This window comes from Pseudophryne corroboree, chromosome 1 (genome assembly GCF_028390025.1).
Source record: "Pseudophryne corroboree isolate aPseCor3 chromosome 1, aPseCor3.hap2, whole genome shotgun sequence".
NCBI classification, from domain to species: domain Eukaryota; kingdom Metazoa; phylum Chordata; class Amphibia; order Anura; family Myobatrachidae; genus Pseudophryne; species Pseudophryne corroboree.
In genome coordinates this window covers 317,651,240-317,675,062 of record NC_086444.1, presented here as the reverse complement: position 1 = coordinate 317,675,062, position 23,823 = coordinate 317,651,240, and positions in this window count along the sequence as shown.

Genomic DNA, 23,823 nt, shown 5'->3' with positions numbered 1-23,823 from the left:
ACGCTACCGTTTCCGGAAAAAACGCAGGAGTGGCCGGGGAAACGGTGGGAGTGCCTGGGCGAACGCTGGGTGTGTTTGTGACGTCAACCAGGAACGACAAGCACTGAAATGATCGCACAGGCAGAGTAAGTCTGAAGCTACTCTGAAACTGCTAAGTAGTTAGTAATCGCAATATTGCGAATACATCGGTCGCAATTTTAAGAAGCTAAGATTCACTCCCAGTAGGCGGCGGCTTAGCGTGTGTAACTCTGCTAAATTCGCCTTGCGACCGATCAACTCGGAATGAGGGCCTATATATTTATCATGGGGCCCAGACCATGCACTCTCTAATGGTTAGCCAAACCTCTGTAGTGGCTTACCACACCCCTAAACATATGCCCCTACAACTGCATTCTCTCCGGTGGGCCCTTCATGTCCCAGTTCGACACTGCTTCATGATTTAGATAGAGTATTTAGAAATATATGAGAAAACTTAATTTGATCTACAGTACGTTATACTGTACATTGGCCCTCATTCCGAGTTGTTCGCTCGCAAGGCGATTTTAGCAGTATTGCACACGCTAAGCCGCCGCCTATTGGGAGTGAATCTTAGCTTCTTAAAATTGCGAACGAAAGATTCGCAATATTGCGATTACACATCTCGTAGCAGTTTCAGAGTAGCTTCAGACTTACTCGGCATCTGCGATCAGTTCAGTGCTTATCGTTCCTGCTTTGACGTCACAAACACACCCAGCGTTCGCCCAGACACTCCTCCGTTTCTCCAGCCACTCTCGCGTTTTTTCCGGAAACGGTAGCGTTTTTTCCCACACGCCCATAAAACGGCCTGTTTCCGCCCAGTAACACCCATTTCCTGTCAATCACACTACGATCGCCTGAGCGAAGAAAAAGCGGTGAGTAAAAATCCAAACTTCATAGCAAATTTACTTGGCGCAGTCGCAGTGCGGACATTGCGCATGCGCACTAAGCGGAAAAACGCTGCGATGCGAAGAAATTTTCAGAGCGAACGACTCGGAATGACCTCCATTAACCAGAAATACTTTTCACTGTTGTAGCTTGCCGGAAAGAATGATGAAGCAGCCTTCATCATCTGTTTGGGAGAAGACTATTTAAAAAAAGAGAGCATTTCCTGGGAATATTGCAACTGCCTTTCACGTACTCTGGAGTGAAGATCAGAAAACAATGGAAAAAGATATGGAGAACATATTAGGGCAGGATTTAGGTATATCCATGGCTCAGCACAGATGGTTAAATCAAATTGACTGAGGTGCTAATTAAGTCACCTGTGTCCAAGCATGGATAAACCTAAAACCTGTTACGTTGGGATGCCTTGAGGAACTCGTTTGAGAACTTCTGTATTAGGGTGATTATACTTGATCTTAATGCCTAGAAAAGGATGGCTGCTATATCCATTTTTGGCAATTTTTCCCCGATGTTTCACCCGTATTTTTTAGAATATCCAATTTGGCCGTCTGTAAGAAAAAATGTTTAATTATCTCCTGGAAACACACAGGTTCAGTGAAACCTGTGTGTTTTCGGTACAGACAACCCCGTTTTTGGATCAAAATGGAGCTGTTTCCGGGAAGTTGGTTGTGCCTGCCTGAGGCATCTTATTAGGGCTAATAGGATAGCCGCCGGCAACACAATTAGCCACGGTAATTACCTGCGGCTAATTGGATAAGCCCCCTTGGTCATTTTATGGGTATGTAAAAGGTGGCAGGCTGCCCTAAAAAATGCTTAGAATCTGTTTATTAAAACTCCTACTTAAAGCGCTCCACACTATTCCTGCATTCTAGTGTTTACTGCACTGTTATTTGTGCACTTATTGTGACAAAGCATACCTTTTAGCATTTTAAAAGATCATCACAATGAAGCTTTTGGGGTAATAATTAGTGAATACTAGGACATTGGTACTTTATACTTATTTTTATTACTGTAATTAAATATTTCCTTATCAAGTTGTCACGGTAAAGTGTTACACAATTACAGAATCCACTGGAAGCACTCGCAGCTTGCCAAAACCAGGCATACACTAAAAGTTTTATTCAGAGTGCCAGTTCATTTACTCCCCACAGCACAGCACAGTAGGATGGCAGGAATCCATGTTGGCAGGGGGAATGCAGGGAAACAGTAGACTGGAGAAGAACATTTATGGAAATACCTGTGGCACTGGAGCGGAGACATTAGCAGATTTTCTCACTTGTTGCTGGATTAGCAAGAGCTTCAGAAAAATGAAATGGATTTGACCCAAATCAAGAAGGCATGGCACCATTGTAGGAAACAAAGAATAATGGATTTCCAAATACTGCAGTAGCATTTTTTTTTATTTTATTATTTCTTTTTATCCAAGCTATTGCTGCTATTTTAAATTACCACTGAAATATCTTAATTATGTAACATGTAAATATGAAATATATAGCTATAAATAAATAAAGATCACCCTGTTTTAACCTTTTACCTGCCGCACCATGAACCACTCAGCTGATTGCTTTGAAAGTTTAATATGGTGAATTTAGAATGATTCTGATTGTGTGCAGTGGTGAATGTTACTTCCCAGTAAAATCCGCCACTGCAGGGAATGAGCGAGTTGCAGTCTGTGACTGCACTGATTACACAGTGGGGGTAATTCCAAGTTGATCGCAGCAGGATTTTTGATAGCAATTGGACAAAACCATGTGCACTGCAGGGGACGCAGATATAACATGTGCAGAAAGAGTTAGATTTGGGTGGGTTATTTTATTTCTGTGCAGGGTAAATACTGGCTGCTTTATTTTTACACTGCATATTAGATTGCAGATTGAACACACCCCACCCAAATCTAACTCTCTCTGCACATGTTATATCTGCCTCCCCTGCAGTGCACATGGTTTTGCCCAATTGCTAACAAAAATCCTGCTGCGATCAACTTGGAATTACCCCCAGTGACGGGCAGTGATGACTTCTATTAGAAGACCTACCTGTCAGTCAACGCCAGTACAGGGAGTCCCATTGGGAGGGGTTTCCTCCCACCGGGACTGCCAGACCGGGCTGCGATTCCCTGGGAGAGATCGGCGCATGCACAGTCAAGCGGCAGCTTGACTGCACATACACAAACCCCAGCTTCTATGGACTGCAGCCGATACAGTTCGTAGAAGCCAGGTGTTTGCGCATTCGTAATCAAGACGCTGCTTGACTGCGCATGTGCAACCCCCAGGGCTCGGATGGCGGCAGCAGCAGCTATCCTCCTCTCCCGGGACCTGGACACGGCAGCCCCCTCCTCCTCCTCCTCCTCCTCCTCAAAGGTAGGAGCCGCCACTGGTTGTAGGCACCATTGGGGCTGCTATGTAAAATAGAATGGAGTATAGTTCTATGGCATTCAAAGAAACACTGGTGTAATACTAAAGGGGGCATTAGATTAGCCATGGTAATTTACCACAGACTAATTCCCTCGAGGATATTTAAATTAGTTCTGAAGTAAGCCCGCCGGTTGCACTTATCGGGGGGGGGAATTCACACATCTAAAGAGACAATTCTCAATAACTAGGGGGTTAACGGGTGCCACAAGCCGGATAACATTTGAATCCGTGAACTTTTAATGGACTCTGGACCTCAGTCAGTAAGGATTGCAAAATCTGTGATTCGCAATCCGCCCGATTATCGAATGCGCACGCGTGAGTAAAAATAGCAACAGAAATTGTGTACACATCGTGATCACAATGCAGCCGCTGTCTGACTGACAGAATGCCGGCGTTCTGCCATTTTCTCGGGGAGTCTGAAAAAACACAGGCGTGCCCAGGCATTTTTAAGGAGGGGCTCTGATGTCAGCAATCACCACTTCCAGCCTCTTGTGTCACAAGAATTGTGGATGACCTTGCCTGGCATAGACACAGTGGCGTTTGTATAATGGGTGCAGTGTGTGCGGTGCACACGGGCCCCTGAGTCCAGAGGGGGCCCCCACTGCACACGCTGCACCCATTTTGTGAATACTCACCCCTCCGGAGTCCCACGGCGACGTCCATGGCGGTGTTAAAACTCCGTGAAGATGGCCCAGCGGCCATTTTCACGGAGTGCTGCGCATGCGCAGTAGAGAAATCTCAGGGAAAATGGCCGCTGCGCCATTTTCCCGGGGATCTGCGCATGCGCAGTAGAGTCTGAGCGCTCTAGTGCTCAGACTCTCCCCGCTGCCGGCAGAGAGGAGGGGGCCCGAACGGAGGAGGCTGCACCCGGGCCTCCTCATCTCTTAAAACGCCACTGCGTAGACAGTATAAATCTTCGACATTCTGAGAATTGCGCATAGTTTTGCAATCAGCCCGTATATATTTCTAAGCATTCGCAATTTCTGCAATGGGCGTTTTTTCTCTATTTCTGGGTGGCAACTATTTTATCTGCTTTTTAGCAGAAATTGCAATCCTTACTGAATAAGGTCCTTTGTGTGTGTTAGCTAGTGATGAGCGGGTTCGGTTTCTCGGAAACCGAACCCACCCGAACTTCACCCTTTTTACACGGGTCCGAGCCATACTCGGATTCTCCCGTATGGCTCGGGTAACCCGAGCGCGCCCGAACGTCATCATCCCGCTGTCGGATTCTCGCGAGATTCGGATTCTATATAAGCAGCCGCGCGTCGCAGCCATTTTCACTCGTGCATTGCAAATGTTAGGGAGAGGACGTGGCTGGCGTCCTCTCCGTTATTGTTGAATTTGATTGTGCATTATTGCTTAATTCATTGTGGGTAGGACTGGGGAGCAGCTGTATAATATAGGAGGAGTACAGTGCAGAGTTTTGCTGATCAGTGACCACCAGTTATCCGTTCTCTGCCTGAAAAAAACGCTCCATATCTGTGCTCAGTGTGCTGCATATATATCTGTGCTCACACTGCTTAATTGTGGGGACTGGGGAGCAGCTGTATTATATAGCAGGAGTACAGTGCAGAGTTTTGCTGACAGTGACCACTAGTATACGTTGTCTGCCTGAAAAACACTCCATATCTGTGCTCAGTGTGCTGCTTTATTTTAATGTGGGGACTGGGGACCACCAGTATAATTAATATTATATAGGAGGAGTACAGTGCAGAGTTTTGCTGACAGTGACCACCATTATACGTTGTCTGCCTGAAAAACACTCCATATCTGTGCTCAGTGTGCTGCTTTATTGTGGGGACTGGGGAGTCGGGACCACCAGTATAATATTATATAGGAGGAGTACAGTGCAGAGTTTTGCTGACACAGTGACCACCAGTATACTATATATAGCAGTACGGTACGGAAGGCCACTGCTGTACCTACCTCTGTGTCGTCATTAAGTATACTATCCATCTACATTCTATACCTGTGGTGCATTTTAGTTTTGCAGTTTGCTGACACAGTGTCCACCAGTATACTATATATAGCAGTACGGTACGGAAGGCCACTGCTGTACCTACCTCTGTGTCGTCATTAAGTATACTATCCATCTACATTCTATACCTGTGGTGCATTTTAGTTTTGCAGTTTGCTGACTCAGTGACCACCAGTATACTATATATAGCAGTACGGTACGGAAGGCCACTGCTGTACCTACCTCTGTGTCGTCATTAAGTATACTATCCATCTACATTCTATACCTGTGGTGCATTTTAGTTTTGCAGTTTGCTGACACAGTGACCACCAGTATACTATATATAGCAGTACGGTACGGAAGGCCACTGCTGTACCTACCTCTGTGTCGTCATTAAGTATACTATCCATCTACATTCTATACCTGTGGTGCATTTTAGTTGTGCGCAGTATATATAGTAGTAGGCCATTGCTATTGATACTGGCATATAATTCCACACATTAAAATATGGAGAACAAAAATGTGGAGGTTAAAATAGTGAAAGATCAAGATCCACTTCCACCTCGTGCTGAAGCTGCTGCCACTAGTCATGGCCGAGACGATGAAATGCCATCAACGTCGTCTGCCAAGGCCGATGCCCAATGTCATAGTAGAGAGCATGTAAAATCCAAAAAACAAAAGTTCAGTAAAATGACCCAAAAATCAAAATTAAAAGCGTCTGAGGAGAAGCGTAAACTTGCCAATATGCCATTTACGACACGGAGTGGCAAGGAACGGCTGAGGCCCTGGCCTATGTTCATGGCTAGTGGTTCAGCTTCACATGAGGATGGAAGCACTCATCCTCTCGCTAGAAAAATGAAAAGACTTAAGCTGGCAAAAGCACAGCAAAGAACTGTGCGTTCTTCTAAATCACAAATCCCCAAGGAGAGTCCAATTGTGTCGGTTGCGATGCCTGACCTTCCCAACACTGGACGGGAAGAGCTTGCGCCTTCCACCATTTGCACGCCCCCTGCAAGTGCTGGAAGGAGCACCCGCAGTCCAGTTCCTGATAGTCAAATTGAAGATGTCACTGTTGAAGTACACCAGGATGAGGATATGGGTGTTGCTGGCGCTGGGGAGGAAATTGACAAGGAGGATTCTGATGGTGAGGTGGTTTGTTTAAGTCAGGCACCCGGGGAGACACCTGTTGTCCGTGGGACGAATATGGCCATTGACATGCCTGGTCAAAATACAAAAAAAATCAGCTCTTCGGTGTGGAATTATTTCAACACAAATGCGGACAACAGGTGTCAAGCCGTGTGTTGCCTTTGTCAAGCTGTAATAAGTAGGGGTAGGGACGTTAACCACCTCGGAACATCCTCCCTTATACGTCACCTGCAGCGCATTCATCATAAGTCAGTGACAAGTTCAAAAACTTTGGGTGACAGCGGAAGCAGTCCACTGACCACTAAATCCCTTCCTCTTGTAACCAAGCTCCTGCAAACCACACCACCAACTCCCTCAGTGTCAATTTCCTCCTTACCCAGGAAAGCCAAAAGTCCTGTAGGCCATGTCACTGGCAAGTCTGACGAGTCCTCTCCTGCCTGGGATTCCTCCGATGCATCCTTGAGTGTAACGCCTACTGCTGCTGGCGCAGCTGTTGTAGCTGCTGGGAGTCGATCGTCATCCCAGAGGGGAAGTCGGAAGACCACTTGTACTACTTCCAGGAAGCAATTGACTGTCCAACAGTCCTTTGCGAGGAAGATGAAATATCACAGCAGTCATCCTGCTGCAAAGCAGATAACTCAGGCCTTGGCAGCCTGGGCGGTGAGAAACGTGGTTCCGGTATCCACCGTTAATTCAGAGGCAACTAGAGACTTGATTGAGGTACTGTGTCCCCTGTACCAAATACCATCTAGGTTCCATTTCTCTAGGCAGGCGATACTGAAAATGTACACAGACCTCAGAAAAAGACTCACCAGTGTCCTAAAAAATGCAGTTGTACCCAATGTCCACTTAACCACGGACATGTGGACAAGTGGAGCAGGGCAGACTCAGGACCATATGACTGTGACAGCCCACTGGGTAGATGTATTGCCTCCCGCAGCAAGAACAGCAGCGGCGGCACCAGTAGCAGCATCTCGCAAACGCCAACTCGTTCCTAGGCAGGCTATGCTTTGTATCACCTTTTTCCAGAAGAGGCACACAGCTGACAACCTCTTACGGAAACTGAGGAAGATCATTGCAGAATGGCTTACCCCAATTGGACTCTCCCGGGGATTTGTGACATCGGACAACGCCAGCAATATTGTGCGTGCATTACATCTGGGCAAATTCCAGCACGTCCCATGTTTTGCACATACATTGAATTTGGTGGTGCAGAATTATTTAAAAAACGACAGGGGCGTGCAAGAGATGCTGTCGGTGGCCCGAAGAATTGCGGGCCACTTTCGGCATTCAGCCACCGTGTACAGAAGACTGGAGCACCACCAAACATTCCTGAACCTGCCCTGCCATCATCTGAAGCAAGAGGTGGTAACGAGGTGGAATTCAACCCTCTATATGCTTCAGAGGATGGAGGAGCAGCAAAAGGCCATTCAAGCCTATACATCTGGCCACGATATAGGCAAAGGAGGGGGAATGCACCTGACTCAAGCGCAGTGGAGAATGATTTCAACGTTGTGCAAGGTTCTGCAACCCTTTGAACTTGCCACACGTGAAGTCAGTTCAGACACTGCCAGCCTGAGTCAGGTCATTCCCCTCATCAGGCTTTTGCAGAAGAAGCTGGAGACATTGAAGGAGGAGCTAAAACAGAGCGATTCCGCTAGGCATGTGGGACTTGTGGATGGAGCCCTTAATTCGCTTAACCAGGATTCACGGGTGGTCAATCTGTTGAAATCAGAGCACTACATTTTGGCCACCGTGCTCGATCCTAGATTTAAAACCTACGTTGTATCTCTCTTTCACAAGTCTGCAGAGGTTCAAAGACGTGCTGGTGAGAAAATTGTCAAGTCAAGCGGAACGTGACCCGTCAACATCTCCTCCTTCACATTCTCCCGTAACTGGGGGTGCGAGGAAAAGGCTAAGAATTCCGAGCCCACCCGCTGGCGGTGATGCAGGGCAGTCTGGAGCGAGTGCTGACATCTGGTCCGGACTGAAGGACCTGCCAACGATTACTGACATGTCGTCTACTGTCACTTCATATGATTTTCTCACCATTGAAAGAATGGTGGAGGATTATATGAGTGACCGCATCCAAGGAGGCACGTCAGACAGTCCGTACGTATACTGGCAGGAAAAAGAGGCAATTTGGAGGCCCTTGCACAAACTGGCTTTATTCTACCTAAGTTGCCCTCCCTCCAGTGTGTACTCCGAAAGAGTGTTTAGTGCAGCCGCTCACCTTGTCAGCAATCGGCGTACGAGGTTACTTCCAGAAAATGTGGAGAAGATGATGTTCATCAAAATGAATTATAATCAATTCCTCCGTGGAGACATTCACCAGCAGCAATTGCCTCCACAAAGTACACAGGGACCTGAGATGGTGGATTCCAGTGGGGACGAATTAATAATCTGTGAGGAGGGGGATGTACACAGTGAAAGGGGTGAGGAATCGGAGGATGATGATGAGGTGGACATCTTGCCTCTGTAGAGCCAGTTTGTGCAAGGAGAGATTGATTGCTTCTTTTTTTGGTGGGGGCCCAAACCAACCAGTCATTTCAGTCACAGTCGTGTGGCAGACCCTGTCGCTGAAATGATGGGTTCGTTAAAGTGTGCATGTCCTATTTATACAACATAAGGGTGGGTGGGAGGGCCCAAGGACAATTCCATCCTGCACCTCTTTTTTCTTTCATTTTTCTTTGCATCATGTGCTGTTTGGGGACAATTTTTTTGAAGTGCCATCCTGCCTGACACTGCAGTGCCACTCCTAGATGGGCCAGGTGTTTGTGTCGGCCACTTGTGTCGCTTAGCTTAGTCACACAGCGACCTTGGTGCGCCTCTTTTTTTCTTTGCATCATGTGCTGTTTGGGGACAATTTTTTTGAAGTGCCATCCTGCCTGACACTGCAGTGCCACTCCTAGATGGGCCAGGTGTTTGTGTCGGCCACTTGTGTCGCTTAGCTTAGTCACACAGCGACCTTGGTGTGCCTCTTTTTTTCTTTGCATCATGTGCTGTTTGGGGACTATTTTTTTGAAGTGCCATCATGCCTGACACTGCAGTGCCACTTCTAGATGGGCCAGGTGTTTGTGTCGGCCATTTGTGTCGCTTAGCTTAGCCATCCAGCGACCTCGGTGCAAATTTTAGGACTAAAAATAATATTGTGAGGTGTTCAGAATAGACTGGAAATGAGTGTAAATTATGGTTATTGAGGTTAATAATACTATGGGATCAAAATGACCCCCAAATTCTATGATTTAAGCTGTTTTTTAGGGTTTTTTGAAAAAAACACCCGAATCCAAAACACACCCGAATCCGACAAAAAATTTTCGGTGAGGTTTTGCCAAAACGCGCCCGAATCCAAAACACGGCCGCGGAACCGAATCCAAAACCAAAACACAAAACCCGAAAAATGTCCAGTGCACATCACTAGTGTTAACGCCCATTAAGTTAACGGGTGTCAAAAAGAGGACTAGGTGATAAAGGGTCTGGAATTGAATAGCCTAACAGGGCTAATTGAACCGCCCCCTAAATAAGATAAAACAATGGGGGTAATTCAGAGTTGATTGTAGATGTGCGAAATTTAGCACATCTACCATCATTTACTCTGACACGCGGGGGTACGGCCAGCACAGGGCTAGTCCGCCCCGCATATCCCCTCGCGCCCCGTGACGACCTCTGCCTCTCAATCAGGCAGAGGTGATCGCAGCCAGTGAGATGCTGATAACATTCATAGCGTTATTCGTGATGGTGATAGCTGATAGCGTCATTCATGAAGGTTACAGGCACCAGCCAGACTGTGTAAACTGAAACTTACTCAGAATGACCATACTGTAGGATCTGGACACCAGGGTTCAAGAAGTCTGCATCCGACAACACAGATCCTTGACACTTCACACCTTTAAAATGGATGTGACACGCCCCCATTAGAAAGAACGGAGCAACATGTCACTCATGCTGCAGCTGACAGGGCTACAAGCGACATTGTACGCAAACCATCTCCCCCTGCATCATTTGAGTGATCGCTCTGTGCCCCCTGACAGCTCAGAAGCAGCAGCACATATCTGATAGGTAAACCTACCTTACTCAGAGTCCCAATTATACTGACAGAGTAGGTAACTTGCCCAGTTTTTGCTCTGGATAACTGACCTGAGAAATTGCTCTGCACACAGAATATTCCATATTAAGCGAACAATGGCCATCGGCTCCAGCTCCATACTGTATACCACATATTCAATTTAATTAATTAAAGGGATCCTATATAGAGTATAGATCTAGATGGCCGCCGCTCTCCACCTGCAGTCTTGCCATGTTAAATCTTGAAGAGCCTTAATTTTTATAGGTACCCACCAGAGAACTGGTGTTTTCAGGGAATATTCCGCATATAGATTTATTATATAGTCATTACTTATTGTTCTACCCAGTGTTTACTCTATGGTGTACAGAAAGTAACTATGTAAATAAGCAGTATGGGAAATTGGCAGACTATATTGGGACACATTATTTCCTACTATAAAGGTCAAAGTTGATTTAATATTTTTGTAAGGTAGCTGGAAACATTGGTATAAAGGGGCAAAGGCATAGCCAACCCCCTTCCCCGTTTGTGGGTGCCATGTCCAAAGCCCCACACCTTCTTGCCAACCTGGCAGGTGCTCTACCCGTAGCCACTCACCTTCTAGCCCACCTTCAAAATGTTTATGTTCTGCTGCGCCGCTCTGTCAGTCCCTCCATTCGATGCCTGTATTTTACTTCACTAACATACAGCGCCTCTTTTATCTCACAATGGCCCAGATTTATCAAGCCTTGGATAATGATAAATAGCACGAAGCTAAAGTACCAACCAATCAGCTCCTGTCATTTTTCAAACACAGCCTGTAAAATGGAAGTTTGGAACTGGTTGGCTGGTACTTTATCACTGTGCAATTTATCACTCTTCTAGGCTTGATAGATGGGGGCCAATATCTCCCAGCTCACCCCTCAATTCTGCACAAGATCTGCATCTCTCATACACAATCATTACTTGCTCTCAGTCATGGTTACAGGACTTTTTTCTGCACCACCCATTCTATGCAATGCCATTCACTGCATAAATCTTTCCTCTAGTAGCCAAACCTTTAAGCATTTCCTGAGAATTCACTTCTTCAGGCAGCTTGCCATATTCCAGAACCACCAACATTAACTCCATAAGCTATCCAACCCAGTTACCTTCTAAACAGTCCACAGATAACTTTACATACAGTAGTTTCTCTTAACACTGAAACATTCCAGTGTCCCTAGGCAAACATTGCTGTGTAACTGGATTATACATCCTAACAGGATACTCTTTAATCTGGCTAGACTTGTATTATGTGCACTTCTTGTCCCTCACGCAGCTCTGTCCCCTAAAACAGCATTCCTTCATACAACTCTTCTCTCATGCAGCTCTTCCCTCACACCTCTTATCCCTCACACAGCTTCTCCCTGACCCAGATTTCCCTCACTCAGCTTTAACCCCTGGTACAGCTTTCCGTCACACATCTTATTCCCTCACAGCTCTTCCTTTACACATCTTATCTCCTCACAGCTCTTCTCCTTGAACACAGCTCTTCCCTCGCACATCTTATTCCTGACACAGCTCTTCCCCCTGACACAGTTTTCCATCACACATCTTATCTAGAGGTGAGCGGATTCGGTTCTCAGAGAACCAAACCCTACCGGACTTTGCCTTCCGAGTTCGGATCCGAGCCAGGCTCGGATTTTTCCGCCTGACTCGGAAACCCGAACGCGGCAAAACGTCATCATCCCGCTGTCGGATTCTCGCTGGATTTGGAATCCATATAAGGAGCCGCGCGTCGCGGCCATTTTCACTCCAGTCTCGGAGAGTGTATTGAGAGGACGTGTCCTCAGTGTTCAGTGTCTGTGTGGGGCGGGAAAGTGGGGTGGCGAGTCTTGTGCTGTGTTGTGCTGCTCAGTCCAGTCCAGTGTAGTTAGTGTATTGTGCTGCATCAGTCCAGCCAGTCACAGTGTTGGTGTCCTCTCCTGCCAGTGTAGCTGTATAAAGTGGTGCTGTGTTGTGCTGTCCAGTCCAGTGTAGTCAGTGTATTGTGCTGCATCAGTCCAGCCAGTCACAGTGTTGGTGTTCTCTGCTGCCATACATCCACTGTAGCTGTATAAAGTGTTGTTGTGTTGTGCTGCATCAGACCAGTGGTAGTGTCCTGTTCATCAGTCATTCCAGTGACTAGGAGGGTCAATACGAGTTGTTCGCTCGCTAGCAGATTTTAGCAGCATTGCACACGCTAGGCCGCCGCCCTCTGGGAGTGTATCTTAGCTTAGCAGAATTGCGAATGAAAGATTAGCAGAATTGCCAATAGAAAATTCTTAGCAGTTTCTGAGTAGCTCCAGATTTACTCCGACACTGCGATCAGCTCAGACTGTTTCGTTCCTGGTTTGACGTCACAAACACGCCCTGCGTTCCGCCAGCCACTCCCCCGTTTCTCCAGACACTCCCGCGTTTTATCGTGGCACGCCTGCGCTTTTCCGCACACTCCCAGAAAACGGTCAGTTTCCGCCCAGAAACACCCACTTCCTGTCAATCACACTCCGATCACTTTAACGATGGAAATTCTTCATTCGGACGTGAGTAAATCTACTAAGTTTTGTGCTAAAATACTTAGCCCATGTGCATTGCGCATTTTCGCCTTAATCGCTCTGTTGTGAAAATCGGCAATGAGCGAACAACTCGGAATGACCCCGTATATACGTTGCTGCTATATGTCCACTGCTGCCGTATAATAATTATAACAACAATCACAAGTCCCTTACAGTGTTGTTGTGTTGTGCTGCATCAGACCAGTGGTAATGTCCTGTTCATCAGTCATTCCAGTGACAATATACACTGCTGCTATATGTCCACTGCTGCCGTATAATAATTATAACAACAACCACAAGTCCCTTACAGTGTTGCTGTGTTGTGCTGCATCAGACCAGTGGTAGTGTCCTGGCCATCAATCATTCCAGTCATTCCTGTGCCACATATTGTCTTATATAACTCCCAAAAAATAATGGAGAACAAAAATTTGGAGGATAAAATAGGGAAAGATCAAGAACCACTTCCTCCTAGTGCTGAAGCTGCTGCCACTAGCCATGACATAGATGATGAAATGCCATTAACGTCGTCTGTCAAGGCCGATGCCCAATGTGATAGTAGAGGGAATGTAAAATCCAAAAAGCCAAAGTTCAGTAAAAAGATCCCAAAAAAGAAACTGAAATGGTCTGAGGAGAAACGTAAACTTGCCAATATGTCATTTAAAAGTGGCAAGGAACGGCTGAGGCCCTGGCCTATGTTCATGACTAGTGGTTCAGCTTCACATGACGATGGAAGCCCTCATAACTGAGGCCTTGACACTTATGTTGGTGTTAGACGTGCGCCCGGTATTTGCCATTAGTGCAGTGGGATTTAGACAATTGATGGAGGTATTGTGTCCTCGGTACCAAATCACATCTAGATTCCACTTCACTAGGCAGGCAATAGCGCGATTTTGCCATTTAATTCCAGTGATTTGGATGTATAATTACAGTGATTTTGGCAATTAATGTCCGTGATTTATAATTATTAATTACAGTCATCTTGCCATTTAATTCCAGTGATTTGGACGTATAATTACAGTGATTTTGCCAATTAATGTCAGTGATTTACAATTATTAATTACAGTGATCTTGCCAATTAATTCCAGTGATTTGGACGTATAATTCCAGTTGGAATTGTTTGTGTCGCTTGGCTTAGTCATACAGCTACCTCATTGCACCTCTTCGACATCTTTGCAAGAGGTGCTGTTTGGGGCCTAGTATTTGAAAAGTGCCATCCTGTGTGACACTGCCATATGAGTCCAGGGGTACTGCTGTATTAGTCCTGGTGTACTGCCATATAAGTCCACCAATTGCAGATTTTTTTAAAAGTGACTGGAGCGTGCTGGAGATGCTGTCAGTGGACCGAACAATTGCGGCCCACTCTCGACATTCAGCCACTGCGTGACACTACTAGATGGGCCAGGTGGTTGTGTCGCTTAGCTTAGTCATACAGCAACCTCGGTGCACCTTTTTTTCTTCTTTGCATCATGTGCTGTTAGGGGCCTTTTTTTTATATCTGCCCTCCTGTCTGCCACTGGAGTGCCACACCTAGATGGGCCAACTGTTTGTGTCGCTTGGCTTAGTCATACAACTACCTCATTGCAATTCTTTTTCTTCTTTGCATGATGTGCTCTTAGGGGGGCGGCAGATATAAAAAAAAGTCCCCAGTCTGCCACTGCAGTGCCACGCCTAGATGGGCCAATTGTTTGTGTCGCTTGGCTTAGTAATACAACTACCTCATTGCAATTCTTTTTCTTCTTTGCATGATGTGCTATTTGTGGCCTTTTTTTTATATCTGCCCTCCTGTCTGCCACTGCAGTGCCACGCCTAGATGGGCCAACTGTTTGTGTCGCTTGGCTTAGTCATACAACTACCTCATTGCAATTCTTTTTCTTCTTTGCATCATGTGCTGTTTAGGGCCTTTTTTATATCTGCCCTCCTGTCTGCCACTGCAGTGCACTCCTAGATGGGCCAATTGTATGTGTCGCTTGGCTCAGTCATACAACTACCTCATTGCAAATCTTTTTCTTCTTTGCATGATGTGCTATTTGTGGCCTTTTTTTTATATCTACCCTCCTGTCTGCCACTGCAGTGCCACGCCTAGATGGGCCAACTGTTTGTGTCGCTTGGCTTAGTCATACAACTACCTCATTGCAATTCTTTTTCTTCTTTGCATCATGTGCTGTTTAGGGCCTTTTTTATATCTGCCCTCCTGTCTGCCACTGCAGTGTCACTCCTAGATGGTCCAGGTGTTTGTGTTGTCCACTTGTCCTTAGCTTAGTCATCCAGCAACCTCGGTGCAACCTTTTGGCCTAAAAACAATGGTGGTCATTCCGAGTTGTTCGCTCGCAAGCTGCTTTTAGCAGCTTTACACACGCTAAGCCGCCGCCTACTGGGAGTGAATCTTAGCATAGTAAAATTGTGAACGAAAGATTAGCAGAATTGCGAATAGACACTTCTTAGCAGTTTCTGAGTAGCTCCAGACTTACTCGGCAACTGCGAACAGTTCAGTCAGTTTCGTTCCTGGTTTGACGTCACAAACACTCCCAGCGTTCGCCCAGACACTCCCCCGTTTCTTCAGACACTCCCGCGTTTTTCCCAGAAACGGCAGCGTTTTTTCACACACACCCATAAAACGGCCAGTTACCGCCCAGAAACACCCACTTCCTGTCAATCACATTACGATCACCAGAACGAAGAAAAAACCTCGTAATGCCGTGAGTAAAATACCTAACTGCATAGCAAATTTACTTGGCGCAGTCACAGTGCGAACATTACGCATGCGCAATTAGCGGAAAATCGCTGCGATGCGAAGTAAAATACAGAGCGAACAACTCGGAATGACCACCAATATTGTGAGGTGTGAGGTGTTCAGAATAGACTGGAAATGAGTGGAAATGATTGTTATTGAGGTTAATAATACCATAGGAGCAAAGTTACCCCCAAATTCTGTGATTTTAGCTGTTTTTATGTTTTTTTCAAAAATCATCCTGATGCAAAACCAAAACACGAAAGGGTGGTTTTGGCAAAACCAAGCCAAAACTAAAACACGAAAGTGGAACCAAAACCAAAACACAAAACACGAAAAGTGCCAGCCGCACATCTCTAATCTTATCCCCTCACACCTCTTCCCCATGACACAGCTCTTCCCTATTGCACCTCATCTCCTCACAGATTTTCCCCATGACACAGCTCATCACTCATGCATCTTATCCCTTATGCAGCTCTGCCGCCTGACACAGCTCATCCCCCCTTACACAGCATATCTCAAGTCATGCAGCTCATTTTACCTCATGTTGCTCCCTTCTTATGCAGCTCCTCTCCCCTCATGTGGCTCCCCCTAATCCAGCTCCTCTCCCCTTATGTGTCTTTCCCCTCATGCAGGTCCATCCCCTTCATGTGGCTGCCCCTCACATGCAGCTCATCTCTCCTCATGCTGCTCCCTCTAATGCAGCTACTATCCCATCATGTGGCTCCCATCTCATGCAGCTACTGTCCCCTCATGTGGCACCCCCTAATGCAGATCCTCGCCACTCATGTGGCTCCCCCCAATTCAGCTCCTCTAACCTCATGTGGCTGCACTCATGCAGCTCCCCCCTCATGTGGCTCCTCCCTGATGCAGCTCCTCTCCCCTCATGTGGTTCCCCTCCCCCATTTAGCTCTTCCTTACCTCTCTCTTGCCGTGCTGATCTCTGTTCTACTCCACCACTTGTAAGTACCAGCATCCACGTGGGTCCCGTGGATCCCTTTGAGTCCACCCAGGGCGTCAGTGGCTTCAGGTCCCACGGCAGCAGTGCACACAGATACACAACGACCACATCACTGCGGCAGCAGCACCAGTGTCCAGCGAGGGAACAGGGGCAGTGGGGACTATGGGGTCTATTTACTAAGCATTGGATGGAGATAAAGTGGATGGAGATAAAGTACCAGCCAATCAGCTTCTAACTACCATGTCACAGGCTGGGTTTATATAATGACAGTTAGGAGCTGGTTGGCAGGTACTTTATCTCCGTCCACTTTATCTCCAGCCAAGACTTAGTAAATAGACCCCTAAGGGAGGAATTTTCTGTCTCATCCCCTTCAATCAGGAAGCTGTGGCCAGGCAAGTACATTGACTGAAATACAACTGACGGAACGCAGTTCCGGCTCACTTTAATACCAGGCTAACACCATCTTCAAATGATGTTTGCTACTAGGGCCAAACTCCGGAATGTGAAGCTCTCTGGAGCCTGTTAAATACGCCCATATTAGCAGACCCCATAGAACCCTATGGAGGCTGTTTTGTGGTCAGAAAAAGAGGGATTACAGCAGATATTAGAAATATCTGCTGCAGTTGCTCCATGTTAATCCTCTGGGAGCCTTAATATTTGTGAGTATCACTCACAAAGGGGATGGTATAGGGATCCCGGCACTTAGGATGCCGGCGGTCAGAATACTGACAGTGGAATCCCAACACTCAGAATCCTGACACCTGCTAGGTGAGTAGTGTAACCCTCCCCACTACTCCGTAAAAACACTCCCTACCCACAGCCTAACCCTAACCCTCTGTCCCCCAGCCTAACCCTAAGCGGTCCCTTAGCATAACCCTAACCCTACCCACATAATGACTAACACTCCTTCCCGCCGTCTAGCCCTAACCCCCCCCCCCCCGAGCCTAATCCTAACTCTTCCAGTTTAGTGCATATCCCTAACCCTACCTCCCCGCAGCCTTATCCTAAACTTCAAACCACACACACACCACACACACACACACACACACACACACACACCCCTGGCAGCCTAAACCTAACCTTCCCCTATACTGCCAAAACCTAACCCCCACCTCCATTTACAGAATCCGGATAGGAGAAGGTAAGTATACTTACCTTTCTCCAATGGCCCCCTAACCCTTCCATCTAGCAGCCTAAACCTTAACACCCCCCCCCCCCCCCTCACACACACACACACACACACACACACACACACGGCCTAACCCTAACCAGCCCTGGCCCTGGCATACTTACATTTGAGATGCTGTCATTCGGGATTCTGATGCCAGGATTGTGATCGATGTCTGGATCCCTGAGTCGGTCTTCTGACCAGTGTCGTGATTACGATGTTGGTATTCCAACTGACAGCATCCCCAACGCCGGTATGCAGACGGGATTCCCCCCAAAACACCAAATTATGTTAACAATACTGTAATGAATCCTTGTAGTCTTTCAATACAAAAGAAAACTAGAGGCTCCTCCCCTAGCGCAAACGATCATGCTTCACTACCATATTTTAACAATAGTAAAGACATGTAAAATGTAATCGGATGTTGGAATAGAACCCATTGGATTCAGTCAATGCCCATAACCATGGCCACTATCATGGAAGTATGGGGTGAACTGTTGTAGTAGGTCTGGACTAGCCAGGAAACCCAGGCTGATAAGGGGCTCTCCATGTACCTTTTCATACCAAGCCTTCCAGGATGGTGCAGCCACTTTCTAAAGATGGCGGGGTCATGGCTAAGCAGGTAAAGAGAACCCTGGTATTTTCCCTTTGACCTGTGTTGTCACTGGTGTTCCTAATACAACATGCTTTAAAATAATTCAAAGCATAGGAACATTAAGTGGTGTAAAGCCGGGTACACACTAGACGTAATTTTCAAGAATTTGCCGATAACGAGTATTCGGAACGACAAATTTGTTTTGTCGTCCAATGTGTACACTTTATATCGCTAGTGATGCGCGTTCCCACTGGTCATAAGTGACATTATCTGTACATGCAGCTCAATTTTGACAAGGTTATTAAAGATTAGGACCATATCGTGCAGTGTGTATGCTACCAATGATAAACACATGTTAAATCAGACTGAAACCCAACAATTTGTTATTTTTCAACAACTTACATATATCGTTTGGTCGACTGTAAAATTGCTCAATGTGTATGCACAATATTGTTTGTCCGGGAGTTCAAGGGAAATCGTGAGCGATATCGTATCGTTTGCTTATCCTTTAGTGCGTACCCAGCTTAAGGGTAAATTTAGAAAAGTTATTTAAAAAATCAGAGAAATTGACCCCTTGAAATAGATTAGGGGACTGAGGGAACTGTGACAGAAAAAAAAGGTACAGTAAAATCCAGCACAGTATTTTCCAGCCACAGGTGGATCACATGTGTTTTCCGTGATGCTCTGGATATATTCAGTATTTGCAAGGATGACAGGATACACCCCACCTGCTGCCACCAAGGGATGTCATCTAGGGCCATTATTTTTATTTATGGGTTGCAGTTGTCCATAATCTAATCACACTAGATATCTTGACCCTGTGTGAATGTAAAAGAATATTACAAGGAAATCCTTTCATATAATTGACATTTACAAGCTGTCACCAAGAGATAGATATCTTATAATGGGAGGCTAGACACAGACAATAATTAAGCAACACATTGCACATTTTTGAGCATCAGATTAACATATCATTTTTTTCAGCTGATATTTAGGGGTCTATTCATGAAGCAGTGAAAAGAGTGGAGAAGTGAGCCTGTGGAGATCAGCTTCTCCGTACAATTGTATAGTATGGAAATTATAAATGTTACTTCAATGCTGATTGGTTGCCATGGTCAACTTCTCCACTGGCTCACTACTCCACACTTTTCACTGCTTCATGAATAGACCAGTTAATTTTTCTTTATTTGAAAAGTTACACTCTAGCTGCAATGACAAAACACACACAGAGAAAAGACAAGACAGTAGCATTTACAGTACATTAAGAGAACAATGTGTGTTGTTAGTCAAAACTTTCCTACTGTATTTTCATTTCAAAATATTGGCAAATAATATGAAATAAATGATACTCTGACTTCAATTTAGCATGGTCATGTGCTCAGTTCTATGACAATTTTCTTGCATCAGACCTGGGAGATTTAAATTCCTTGTGGAGCATAACTTTCCTATAGTGCACAACTGCACACACAGTTATATACTATTACACTTCCAAACAGGAACTAAGAACAGAGATTGGCAGTAAGAGGGTTGTCATGGGATTTGTCCATTGGAACAGTGGCTGACTACATTTACCAGATGTGCCACTTCAGGGATACTGTTTCTGCCAGCTACAAAAAAATTGAAAGTATGAAGACAAGTGCCAAGTCCTTGCAATGTACAAAATCCATTTATTGCGATAAATTATATTCAGAGACTAAAAATAAACGTTATTCTGGGAGAGATAAATAAAAGACTTGAAAATTTTGTCACTTTGTTATCCAAGTCTGATAATAATATAACAGGCTATGACAAGACATTGGGGCAGATGTAGTAACCTGGAGAAGGCATAAGGAAGTGATAACTGTTCATTTCTATAATGGAGCTGATTGGCTGGTGCCTTTATCACCTTGCACATATCACTGGTTTATCACTTCCTTGTACCTTCTCCAGGTTAATACATCTGCCCCAATGTTTGCAATTCTTATGAAACAAAGAAGAGCAAAGGCGAGTAATTAATGGAACTACATCTATCACTGGGACTTTTTAGCTGGGTACACCCAGACCAACATCGCTGCTGACGGGACTCTGCATGCGACAGGCACACACACACTTGTCAATGCCGGGCTGACGGGAGCTGTCACTAGGGACCCGCGGCAGTGTGCATATCATGGGTACACACTAGACGATATACACGATATGTCGCTCCTATCTAGTGTGTACCCAGCTTTAAGGGCCCCATACACTAGAGCGATAATGCCCTATTTCATCCGATTTCGGCCCGATATATTGGATGAAATCGGGCATTTTGGAGGCGTTTCCGATCTGATCCACGGCCCTGTGAGCATCGGATCGGATCTTCCAGATTGAATGTGCTGCCCATTCAATCTGGTCCGACCCCGCAGGTGTGTCTGGGATCGGCCAGGATCGCCCAAGATACATTGTATGCAAAAGGACAGCATACTATGTATCGTGGGTGATCCTGCCCCCCGGGAGGCTGCCGGGGGGTGATCGCCCGCGACATGTCCGTCTGACATGTCGCGGTAGTGTATGGGGCCCTTTAGATCCACGACTGCCAGAAACCAAAAGCATGCTGGGATTTGCTGGGATGGCAGCTGTAGAGGTTACCCACAACTGACAAAGAATCTGAGAAATACTGCATACTGTAACGTTATCTTCACAGAGTCTATGAAATGTCATGTCACCCTAATTATTGTTATTGTTTTCTCATAAAGATTTGCATATTGGCAATCACTGCTATTATTGACTCTCATGATATTACTGATGCTGTGTACTCAGATACACCTTTTCCTTGTTACAGTACATACTAACATAGGCACCAAGAGAACACCTGTCCTAGGAATGCTCAGGAACCTCTGGTACACTTGCTTTCTGGGAGGCTGTTGTATCACATACTGTATACTGATTCTACCATCCCCTCACATATACAGTAGTTGGCAGTTCACCCACTAACTCTTTTAACCCATGCCTTGGCTAGCTCTTAAGGGTGTTGCCCCCTCACATGCAGGCTTTATAGCAAGTATAATTACTGTGTGTAAAGACACTGGTGTGAATAAATGTAGCAAAACTACTTGATTAAATACAATGGGCACCTGCCCATGTCTTTACTATATATATATATATATATATATATATATATATATATATATAGTCCAAGGTAGAGATACGGCACTCCGGGGCTTAATGAAACATGCCAGAAGCAAATTCAAAGAAAGCTGTCAGCGCAGCATAAATAACTTGGTCAACGTTTCATTTAATTTCTTACATTTCGTCAGGACAACATCAAATAACAGACAAAAGTGCTTACCTTATATAACAACACCACACACAGATTTGTCCACGCAGCATGAGCGGGTCCCGGACGAGGACTGATGACGTCACCGTCAAGCGACGTGCGCTCTCCAGCGCCGTTGTCATGGTATCCCGCCGGGCTTAGCCGCACCAATGCTGAGGGTCAACAAAGCAAAATACAATAAACACATAAAAAAGGAAATAAATAACTTCAATATAACTAGACATGAGCAAATATGACTACAGTACATAAACGGGTTCACTACAGCTGGCCGGCGGTCGGGCTCCCGGCGACCAGCATCCCGGCGCCGGGAGCCCGACCTCCGGCTTACCAACAGCGTGGCGAGCGCAAATGAGCCCCTTGCGGGCTCGCTGCGCTCGCCACGCTACGGGCACGGTGGCGCGCTACGCACACCACACTATTTTATTCTCCCTCTATGGGGGTCGTGGACCCCCACGAGGGAAAATAAGTGTCGGTATGCCGGCTGTCGGGCTCCCGGCGCCGGTATACTGAGCGCCGGGAGCCCGACCGCCGGCATACAGAAGACCACCCACATAAACATCCCTAGGATTTATATCAAAGATTATATGCATCTGGAGAATGCACTTTTATGTGCCAAAATCCCAAGATGCATACAATGAAATGATTATAAATAATGTATCAAATGATTATCAATATATAATGTGCAAGAGATCAATCTCAAAGGCTGCTAGGACATAGAAAATTAAGCATAAAGACAGTCACAAAAGAAATCACAAAAAACATCCCAAATTATTGGATTAATTGAGCCCGTGCGGAACAAGTGTGCGAAGCTCAAATATCCAGCGAGCCTCCTTACGAAGTAGAAGGGCACCTCGATCACCCCCCCCGAAGATTGCTGGGGACATGGTCAATGACCTTATGACGCAAACTGGCTAAAGAATGTTTGGCCTCACGGAAGTGACGGGCTACGGGTTGTTCTTGAGGGGTACCCTCTAGGGCAGAACGTATGGCCTGGCGATGTAGTGCCATCCTTTCCCTGAATTTGCGAATGGTCAATATAGAGCAAGCCACAGGGGCATTTGATATAATAAATGACAAAAGAACTCTGGCAGGATAAGACATGCTTAATCCTGATCTTAGTGCCTGAGTGGGGATGATTAAAGGTGGGACCACATTCCATCGACCTGCAGGTAGTGCAGCCCAAACACTTGTAGCAACTAGCAACCCGGTTGCCGAGTCAGGAAGGTCTTGGGGGTTGCAGTGTCCATATGTGAATGTCATTTTTGACCAAAATATCTCGAAGGTTTCGTTTTCGTTTGTAACTAGGCATTAATTTGCAGTCCTTGATGGATTTAAGGTCAGGATCCGCGGTAAATATGGGCCACAGTCTTTTATTCATCTGCATATTTTTATGATTGAATGGATGATACTCCTGTACAAAGGGAACCCAGTTGTCACTACTGTGACCTGTTGACTTGATGGAGAGAACCTCATGTCTTGGTATATCCAGGACCTGCTTTTTAATAGCTCTCAAACGAGCAATCTCGTAGCCACGGACCACAAAGTCCTGTATCATAAGATCAATGCATTTTTCAGCCTTTTCCAAAGTATCGCAAGTGCGGACAGCCGCAGAAATTGTGATTTTGGTAAACTGCGACCAGTTTATCACTAATATGATAACTGAATTGTATATTAGCATCCATCGTGTTAATGTGCTCCATCGCTAAACTGAATTCCTGGCTGGTGCCAGACCAAATGATGAACAGGTCATCTATGTACCGTGTTATGTACAAAATTTTTGATTGCATGCTGGGGTTTAAAAGGAAAAGATTTTTGTCAATATCAAACATAAAAATATTAGCCAGGGACGGCCCCACGCAAGACCATCCATCGGTAAATTCAACCCTGAGTATTGCCGACGGTGGGTGGCTGTTCTTAACAAGTGTAGTTTTGATTTACTTTTATTAGTTATAGAAGAGTCCAACCGTGAATTAATCCGCATCAAAGCGAACATTACTGAGCTTGAAAAAAGCATTGACGATACTATTAG